Raw genomic sequence first — 10,588 nt, 5'->3', positions numbered from 1 at the left:
AGGGTTCTATGAATTGTTTGAATTTTTCAGTGGTCACTCTCTATCTTAGAAATTCTGAGGATCTATTTCTGAAGTTATTTAATTCTCAATGATGACAATTTTTGTTTACATTAACCTTTTTCAACCAAAAAAAAAAAGTTTACATTGACTCACTGTTATATATATTTTCTTCGTATTAGAACAAAATGAAGAAGTTTGGAGACTGAAAGTTAAACTTTCTAATTCTCGATCTCAAATCGAACATTATTTTTTTAAAGTCTTTTTTAGAATAAATTTTATTCTTTTATTTTATTTTTTAAATCCAATTCACTCCAATAGACAAGCATGGTTCTGTAGTCAACGTTCCTTAGGACCGATTCAATCTGTGTAGATTGAGTGAATGCAAAAACCTTCCACTAATAAGCGATCGTGTTTTTCACATAAGTTTTCGTTACTCATGTCAGCATTCTCACTTCTGGTATCTCCATGTCTTGTCAGCGTAAACCTTCTCCTATTGACAGAACGTTCCGCTACTGACACATACAAAAACCAGCTTTCAAGGTCTCGTCGCTTCGATGAATCACTTGAGCCTGATACATCTTCAGTGCCATGGCCTTGGATTAATTATCAGTTACATAAATTGTTTAAGAAATAATTCTCCAGCAAATATATGTATGAAACGGGTATGGATATTTGCCTCATTCAAAGGTCCCTATACAAATACCGCACCCGTAAATTTGAAATACCTTCCACCTTAGAATTACTTCATTTAAAAATTAAGTGGAATAGTGACATTTTGTTCGATGCAAGAGACGGATCCAGAATTTTAAGTTTATGGGTTCCTACAGAAATTTCAAGTTAATATACAATAATAATTGGATTAACGAAGTGGGTTCCAAACTAAATATTCTTATACATTTAATAAAATTTTTTAATACAAATACCGAATCTAGGCAAAAGTTACTGGAACCCATAACTAATGCACTGTATCCGGCTGTCGGTCATGCTGATATGGGACCTTAAATAATAAGTTTGAAAGGATGGAAAATAATAAGTTTCATCATTTTTTCACTTCGGTTGACAATAGATTGGACCTATTAGTTATGATATCAGCTCATACTTTAGACTTTGAAAGTACAAAGGGGTGAATTGCTTATTCTAAAAAACTTTTATAAGTAGTTTGACTATTTTATCAATTAGTCGATTAGAAATAAGAACAAGATAATAGTAAATGCAGAAATAAAATACAGGAAATAAAGACACCAGAATTTTTATACTGGTCCGGATTCAATGTGAATCATAATCCAGTCCCCTTGGGTTGCAAGGGTATTCTCTTTCAGTGATCGATGCTTCTTGAGTACAGAATGAATGGTGTAGCTTTACACCAACAGCTTAGTCTCTATGTCTCTTTTCTTTTCTTGATACAATATCTCACCAGTATTTATCTCTTTTTCTTTATTCACTAATTACACAACAGATCTAAAAGAACTACAATGCTTGTTTGGAGTAGAACAAAAAGAGGGAAGATGGTTAGTTCAAAGTATATCCTCTCCACGTCCAGAACATATGTATATATACTCCTTTGAAACAATTAAATAAAAAATTTATGGTAACAGGCAAAACCATGTGTTACTCCTTTCTTTGTCAAGTAGATAAGGGATCTATAAATTGTCATCTTCTCTAGTCCTATTCTGCTTTTATTATAGCAAATATTTTTTGGAATTGAGTAACACTGTTGACAAATTTTACTCAAAAGACACAGTAACAATAAGAAAACTGAACCATTTTTTGGTTAATAGTGTCAAAACAAATTAAGCGATTCAGCAACCAAAGAAATTAGTCGTTTGCAATTAATTCAGAAGTCTTTTTTCTTTGATTTATTTCTTTTTGGTGGACGGCTGTACATGGGACGAAAGATAAAAAGATCATTTGTCACAAAATACTGTTGTTTATTGTGAGAAATCAGATATAATCACAAGAATATGGAGTTTTGATGAACAATTAGATCTTGGATATTCTGTACACTTGTTTAGTATGGTGTATCTATTACAAAACTTATGACAATGAGATCAACAAACTAGTAATTCTGTGTTTCTTAGTTCTTGAACGTATTAATCTGATGAGCGTCGACTAGAAGCAACTGATACAAGCAACGCATCCTGAAGATCAATATCTGCACCTTTTCTAATGAGTGATAATGCAATAGGGCCATCACTTGGAAGTCCAAACTCTTTTGACTGATTATCTCGTGTTGTAGATAAGCCAGAGGAACTACAAATCGCTTCTGATCAGTTGTATAAACCACAAAATGCCCTTTGCCAAGTATAGAATAAGATGTACTACAACACTCTACGTCATGGTTATTGGATCTTGGAAAAGAAATGATCTTCCTTTGCTTAGCTGCAAACTTCTGCCATTGTATTGAAGGCAAAATCATGTGCTGATGTTTAATATGGGACCTTAGAAATTGTGGAAATAGTTAGTTGTCTTGTTTTAAGTAAAGAGATTGATGCATTTATTGAATTATTTGTCACCATATCTTTAAACCAAGTGGTCCATGACTAACTCATCAACTTCATCCATTCTTCTGGATTTTACTTTAAGGGTGTCTTTTGTTGACAATCCCCATATTCTTATACAGTCTTGCTGCTGAACAAGTATTTAAGCACATGCCTTCTTTAGCTGCACTAGTCTCCAGACTAGTGCATTGTAGAGTTCCATTTTACGGAAAAAAGATAAATTCGACCAATTTTTTTTTTTAACATGCGTGAAATCTGGCATCTGACGTTTTCTGAAAAATCAACTAATCACCAGAGATAGGCCATCAAACACTCAGCTGACTTAGGCCATTTGCAGTTCTTTTAATCAGAAGCAGCACTCCTCGCATCTTTGCAGAGGTTTGTTTTTCCTACTTCGCTCTAGTCAATCTTTCTACTGCTCTCAAACTTGGCCTCAGCTGGCAAGTATGCCCTCTAACTTTGGGTGTGCATAAGTAGGCACTTCAACCTATATAAAGTTGAACACGTAAACACAAATGCTGACGTGACACACAAATTTTGGAGGTGTCTAGATGATCATTTTGTAAGTTGGCGTATTCAACTGACAAAGTGGAGACAAGTTGAGGTGCCTACTTGTGCACAACATACTTGCCAGCTGAGGCCATGTTTGAGGACCTGTTTATGTATTATGCCCTTTCTATTTTGTTCTTGATGTTTCCAACAAAGAATATTTATTTCAATTTTCAGGTTGCTAGCTCAATGGCAGGTGTTCCAAGAAATTTCTTTCCTGCTACATTCCAGTTGCCGGTTGAACTTGTGATCAGGAGGTAAGAGGTTCAAGCCGTGGAAATAACATCTTCCAGAAATGCAGAGCAAGACTGAGTAAAATAGACCCTTGTGGTCTGGCCTTTCCCGGACCCAGCACATAGCAGGTGTAACACTCCTCAAATCTATAAAAGTTTCAAGACACACTAAATATTGAATTTAATTTTTTTAATCTTGTCTTGAGTGTAAAAATATTATACTTCTATAACGGATTTAAACCCTTATGATTGACTTATCAATTTTAAAGAATTAGAGTGTCGTTATAGAAAAATTATATAGTATTGTTACCGAAATTTGTGACGAGATTTGAACATATAATAATCTCATTCCTTCACTTTCTTTTCATACAAGATATCATTTTGTATACACAAGAGTTGGGAATGAAAAGGCAAGGAAAAGCCAACGGCTATAAGAGAGAAATTGGAAAAGATTCTTCAATGGCTTGAATTGGTTTTGCAGAATCTCTCTTTCCATATATACAAAGAACGTTTCTTTGTTTCCTTGTTGGCTTCATTCAGAATATTGGATTCAACTTCTTTCCTTAGTTGACATATTCCTTAGTTGGCACTTGACATACTTCAATTGCTTTCCTTTTCACCCTTTTTCAAGCTGGAGGTAATGATTGAATGTACTCCTATCTTGGCTCGAAATGATCGGAAGGGAAGCTTTGGAAGAGGTTTCGTAAATATATCTGCAATTTGAAGCTCAGAAGGAATATATATATCGTGTAGTGAGTGCGCCAAGAGCGACCTTTCCTCGAACGAAATGATAGTCTATCTCAATATGCTTGGCTCGAGCATGAAACACTGGATTAATTGACATATACAATGCACTTTTATTATCACAAAAAAGCTGAGGTGAATGATGTAGTGAAATACCGATGTCTCGAAGGAGAAAGTTATCCAAACTAATTCAGCTGTCGTAGATGTCATGGCATGGATCGATATTCTGCTTCTGTGCTAGATCTAGACACTGTTGGTTGTTTCTTGGAGGACCATGAAATACAATTAGCACCTAGATATATGCAAAATCTTGAAGTACTTCTCCTTGTATCCGGACAGCCTGCCCAATCTGCATCACAATACACATAAAGTTTGAATGGAGAAAGGAATTTAAGGCAATAGTCTGTCGTTCCTTTTAGATATCGAAGAATTCTTTTGACGGCTCTCATATGCTCTTCCGTCGGATGTTGGAGATGTTGGTAGACTTTGTTGACTGCATGAACAATGTCGGATCCGGCTCCCCTCCTGTATAGAATCTCTCCAATTTCAGCAGTGCATGCCTAATTTAATGACATCTGTCATTTTTCAAATCCAAAGGCCAAGATTAAATCAGTCCATAAACTATGGTTAAAATTAAATATTCCTATAATTTAGCTTTTCCTTAAATCTAAAATCCTTTACTTACAGGGATAGTGGGATACGGTACCAGCAAATCAAATCCTTTCATGGATTTTTTTTTATTATTCTTTCATGAATCAAATCTCCAAATTGTTAAATCTTTTTCTCCCCAAATTCCAAATTCCTTCAAATGAGATATTATTTTCACAGGGACAATTTCATTTGTGTTCTTCCAACTTTTTTGTTTCTTAGAAACCAAATAAATATATTTTTTTTTTTTTAGCAATTGGTTGCATTGATAAATTTTTTTGATTGAAGTTAATGTGAAGAAAAAATAACGAAAAAGACAAATTGTTAATTCATAAGAGGAAAATTGAATACAAAAAATCCCTCAATGAGGTTAACATTGAATCATATTACATATCTGGATGAAAAAGATAGTTTCTCTATGATTGGTTAAAGGAACTAACAACATCATACCAATTAAAAATGGTCAACATAACAACAACAACAACAACCCAGTGAAATCCCACTAATGGGGTCTGGGGAGGGTAGTGTGTACGCAGATCTTACCCCTATCCCGAAGAGGTAGAAAGACTGTTTCCGAAAGACCCTCGGCTCAAGAGGATAAAAAGACAATATAAGACAACATAATAGCAACATAAAAATGGTCAACATAATAATTCATAATAGCAAGCTCGTACTAAATTGTTGCAATGTCACCAAAACCAATTATAATCCTCATCAACGAAGTATTTTTAAATTCCAAGCTCCATAGTACCGGACATACAAATTTCAACACTTCTGGCGCTATGTTCGATTTTTTTATTGCGTACAACCTATCAAACAAACCAAGTCGTTGATGCATCTGGATGAAATGAAACATCCTGCAATTAGTAAAAGAGAAAAAAAGACATATTGGGATGAGTAGCACTACTTATTAGAAAATAAATAAATATAAAAAACATCATAAGCTTTGCTCACTGACTCTTAAAAGTTGAGTCAAACTTCTATGGGATGATCCTTGAGACAACTGTGAAGGGCACCATGGAGGAAAACTTTCTTCTGCCAATTCCTATTATTTAACGAATAAAATAAATTATTATATAACAATAAACGAGAAAAAAATTTAGATTTCGTGAGATACCATAGTCGTTGATGCATCTGGACGTGGAAAATGAATCTCCTGAACATAGTCTACTTGTTGATCAGTTTGACGTTGAGGAGATTTTGGAAATGAAGTCTGATTTTTCCTCTTGGCCTTTTCCATAAAACTCTTTGGTCTAGTATTAGAACGACGAGTTGGTTGCTTTCTTTTTAACCCAGTCACCTTCGTGACATTTGTATTATCAACAAATACTATCTCATTCGGCTCATTTTGAATAACATTGCTTGGAACTAACTTTTGAGTTTCCTTTCTCTGTTTTACATCTTTTAACTTTGCAATTATCTCATTCACATAATTTGCAACCAATTCATATCCTTCAATAGATTCTGAAGCTTCACTTGAAATCTGAACAAAAGTTTGGCATAGATGTCTATACCTCGTAGTAACTTAAACTTTCAGATCAGTTTCCTTTGCTACCAAACTGACATCTATCTTATTCAAGTTTGTAGCATCTTTTGTCCACCTCTTTAATATATAATGTTCAGGAATCATATCCTTTACATTCAGTAAATCCAAGATCTTTAAGGCATGTCAACATAGTATACCCATAAACTCAAACAGTTTGCAGCTGCAAGAAACTTCAGTTAATGATCGCTTAACAGTTACTACGTGCTCCTTAACACTTCCATGAGTGCTAATATTATATGTACATAATTCTCCTTCATCACTCGAGATTTTTATACAAACAAGTAAGAATCTTTCCCCCTCATTTTGAAACATATCAAATATAGTTGGGGTATATACTTCCCTAGCATGAACCAACAAAGGAAATTTAACCCTTAAAATAGATATTCTTTGAGTCATATCAAAATTTGATTTATTTTCATTAGCACGCTTATCATCAACTGATCTCTGAAAATGCTTAAAAAATTGTACAATATCTAGATCAGATTTCAAATATCCCCTTAAAGATCCATTGAAACTCTCACTCAATTATGTGCTGCGCATACCTGCTAAGAATGTATTTCTTCTATATGTCATGGACCATTTCTCCCTTATAGCAAATGTGTTTTTCAATCAATTATTATCCCCAAGGTCATATTTCTCTAGCATTTCCTGCCACGCACTTAAAAAATCGTCCTCATACTCATAATCGTAAAGCAATTTGCTAAAATCTCCTGGAAATGATGCATGGGCTCTAAAGACATGATTTAAATGCTTGAATGCATTCTTTTCCAAGTGCCACACACACAAGCGATGATATGTCTATGGCATTACTAATAAGACAACAAAAGATATTGCGGGATCTTGATCTGTGATAAATGTTTGTGGTTTCTCTGCAGACATAATCCTAAAAAATGCATTAAAAAGCCACTCAAAAGATTCAGCAGATTCTTCATATAGAAGGGCTGCGCCAAATATGACCATTTCCCTATGATTGTTCAAACCAACAAATAATGGCAAGGGTCGGTATTCTTTATTTGTTCTATATGTTGTATCAAAGGACACAACATCTCCATAAATCTTAAAATCTCTTATCATCTTTCCATCAGCCCAGAATATATTAGTTATCAAACCTTCATCATCTAATTGCAAAGAAAATCAAAAAGCAAGATCCTCTAGAGTTCGTTTCTCAAAATAATTCATCAAGCTACGAGCCACTCCATGTTTCAAACTATCTGTTCTTTTATCACGAAGATAATTCTTATGATCTCTCGTAGTGTAGCCTAGAAAAGATTGTCCTCCGGCTTGACGAGCAGCATAATCAAATGAAGCTTTAAGACGTATCCCTGAATCGTGTAATAAGTCAATTTTATATGCTTGAGCCATTTTTATCTTTCTTTGTGATGGCAACAGATGAACTAAAGATGGAGGAACAAGAAGATGGTTATGTTTCTCTTCGAATGAAGTAATGCGAAACCTCCCATTTGATTGACGACTAACAATAACATGAGCCAAGCAACCGGTTCTAGTTTCCTTTCTATGTTTTTGAACAGTAGGATCTCGTTTGTCTTTACCTCTATAACCTTCTTTATAACATGTTAATTTTCTTGAAGTCACATACTCGTGTACTCTATTTTTGTTTGCATATTCTTTTCTAACACTAAAACCAATTGCAGCAGCGTATTCATTGTACCAATCATATGCATGCTCATCTGAATCAAATTCCATGCCAAGTTTTATTGGCACGTTACATCCACTTTGAGAGTCACTAGATATCTCCATAAATCTACATTATAAAAAATATGAATAAACAAATAATTTGTATTCTTAAATATTGGAAAAACTGGAAAAAAAAAAAATAAGTCTCAAATAATGACTTACAAGCATGGGGTCATTTGCAATCTTATTCATAACTTTTAGCTTTTTTGAACTTTCATTTCGAAACTAAGATTGAAAGTCTATACAAGGTTGAATAGAGTCTAATTTTCAAGTGATAAATGTAGAGCAAACTGCTATCATGTTGCCTTTTTGCTTGAAAGCAGGCATAGCCACTAGGAAGAAACATGTTCTTCTCGATCAACATTTTGTGAAACAGTTTGTAATCTTAATTATTCAACTTGCTATGTGTGTTTAAGGAATGCAATTTATCACATTGTTAAATATTGATTTCCTACTTTATTCTAAAAAGTTCATTTGAGACATTTTATCAAACAAATCGTAGACATTTTTTTAACATGGGTAATTTGACATTACAAAAATCACAAGAGGTTTAATTTAACACTACAGAAATCACAAGAGATGTAAGATTGAAGAAGAACCTGTTTTGTTGCCGTCACTCTTTGCCCACAATAATATTTTGCTCAACAACTGATTTCGTTTTTCTCCTTGCAATTTGGTGGTGGTGTTGTTGTTGTAGTAGTTTGTAAATGGTTTAATCTTTTATTTTTCTTCATTCTTGCGCCAAAGAATTGTTTCCATTGATCCGAAAATATTTTCCCAATCAAAATGAAATCCCAGCAAGATTTTTCGGATAGTTCATTTCTCTTTCCAATTTTGACACTAACCCAACAAGAGAATGTAGTTTAATCATGGTTTAATTAGTCTAAATAAAGTTTGATCCTTAGATCTGAAAGATGACAGATGTCATTAAATTAGACCTGCACTGCTGAAATTAGAGAGATACTGTACAGGAGGGGAGCCGGATCCAACAATGTCAGGTCGAGTGTAGGTGAGGTATTGGAGAGCACATACTAAGCTTTGATACTCTGTTGGATCAATGGTTTTTGAGTCTTGAGGTAACAGCTGCGATTTTATTGCCATGGGAGTATTGAAGTGAGAACAGTTTGTGAGCTTGGCTCGATCTAGTAGTTCCTTTGCGTACCTACTTTGGGAAATTGTGATTCCTCCAGGGAAATATTGAACTTGAGGCCAAGGAAGTAATGAAGTTGGCCAAGATCCTTGAGAGAGAATGCAGATTGAAGTTTCTTGATAAGATCCTCTAAATATATGTCTTTGTTTCCTGTGAGAACAATATCATCAACAAAAATTAACATTAGTACAGTAATACTTTCTTTATGTAATGTAATGAGAGAAGAATCAGCTTGACTGTATTTAAACCCGATATAAATAAGAAATTTTGATAAACGATCAAACCAATTAAGCTCAAGGAGCTTGTTTATAACCATAGAGTGACTTGTGCAGTTTGCAAACATGGTTTGGATGTTAAGGGTCCTTAAAGCCAGGAGGTTGTTTCATGTAAATTGCCTCCTTGAGGTAGCCATGAAGAAAGGCATTCTTGATCTCTAGTTGTCGCATTATCCATTTTTGTGACACTGCAACTTCAAGAACAATCCGAATTGTTGTGGCCTTGACTGCCGGGCTATATGTTTCTTCATAATCTACTCCTTCAATTTGTTTGTATCCTTGTGCAACTAGTCTAGCTTTGAATCTTTCGATCGATCCATGCATCTTCTCTATGCTTGATGCGAAAAATCCACTTGGATCTAATTATATTAGCATTAGATGGTTGAGAAACAATGGTCCATGTTTGGTTGGTGTGGAGTGCTTGGAGCTCTTCAAGCATGGATTCACGCCAATGTGGGATGGTGAGAGCCGTTTTAACACTTTTTGGTATTGAAGCCGTCGTGGTAGTGGTCAAGGCTTTATGTATCCCCTTTTCTTGATGTTGTTGAATGCTTTCAGCCAATATAGGGTCGAGATCAGGTTGAGTATCAAGTTTTTGACGAGTTATCATATGATGCCTATTTGTTTGTGCCACATCAAGACTTGAACCTGTAGAAGATGAATTCAAATCAATGGTTAGACTATTACTCGGATCAGGTAAATCATTAACATTGATAGAGTTAGTGTTGTTATTCTCGGTATCATTTGTAGGGCTATCTTCAATATTTTCAGCTTGACTATGATCTTTATTGTTGTAAGGAGGTATAACTGGCGTGATGTATGCATCATCAATTGTTGTGATGGCATCCAGTACGATGTGGTCATTTGTCTTTTCGTCGGAGCTTTCCTTTTGAGGTTTGTTCTTCCCTTTTTGTATCCAAGAATCAGTGTCGGAAAATGTTGTGACCTCAAGATTCTCCTGCAATATACTTTCTTTGTTAGGGGCACAAAGAAAAATAGTTTCATCAAAGACAACATGTTTAGATAAATCCTACATCTGTACCTAAAGTTGGAGGGCATATTTTCCAGCTTAAACCAAGTTTGAGGGCATGTTCATATATTATGCCAATTGAATAATTTATGCCAACAATAACAACTTTGGTTTTCTGTCTTATTCCCACTCCCCTTTTATGAATAGGACTATATCCCAAAAAGATGCATGGATATGTCTTCTTAGAAAATTTGTTCTTTCCATAGTCTCTAAGGTAGGG

The 10,588-nt window shown here is 34.6% G+C and overlaps 2 long non-coding RNA genes across 2 annotated transcripts; one reads left to right on the top strand and one right to left on the bottom strand.

The window, feature by feature from the left end:
- Nucleotides 1-2,675: 2,675 nt before the first annotated feature.
- Nucleotides 2,676-4,858, top strand: LOC142166182 (uncharacterized). The gene is made up of 3 exons (XR_012696374.1): nt 2,676-2,876; nt 3,225-3,409; nt 3,912-4,858. It is a non-coding gene; the product is annotated as an uncharacterized LOC142166182 (long non-coding RNA).
- A 284-nt stretch (nt 4,859-5,142) lies between these two features.
- LOC142166181 (uncharacterized) lies at nt 5,143-10,377 on the bottom strand. The gene is made up of 4 exons (XR_012696373.1): nt 8,513-10,377; nt 5,790-7,980; nt 5,631-5,717; nt 5,143-5,529 (listed from the first exon to the last, which is right to left on the bottom strand). It is a non-coding gene; the product is annotated as an uncharacterized LOC142166181 (long non-coding RNA).
- Nucleotides 10,378-10,588: the final 211 nt, after the last annotated feature.

Source organism: Nicotiana tabacum, chromosome 11 (genome assembly GCF_000715075.1).
Source record: "Nicotiana tabacum cultivar K326 chromosome 11, ASM71507v2, whole genome shotgun sequence".
NCBI classification, from domain to species: Eukaryota; Viridiplantae; Streptophyta; class Magnoliopsida; order Solanales; family Solanaceae; genus Nicotiana; species Nicotiana tabacum.
Note: the sequence above shows the minus strand (reverse complement) of the source record. Positions and strands in the feature narration are given on the sequence as shown.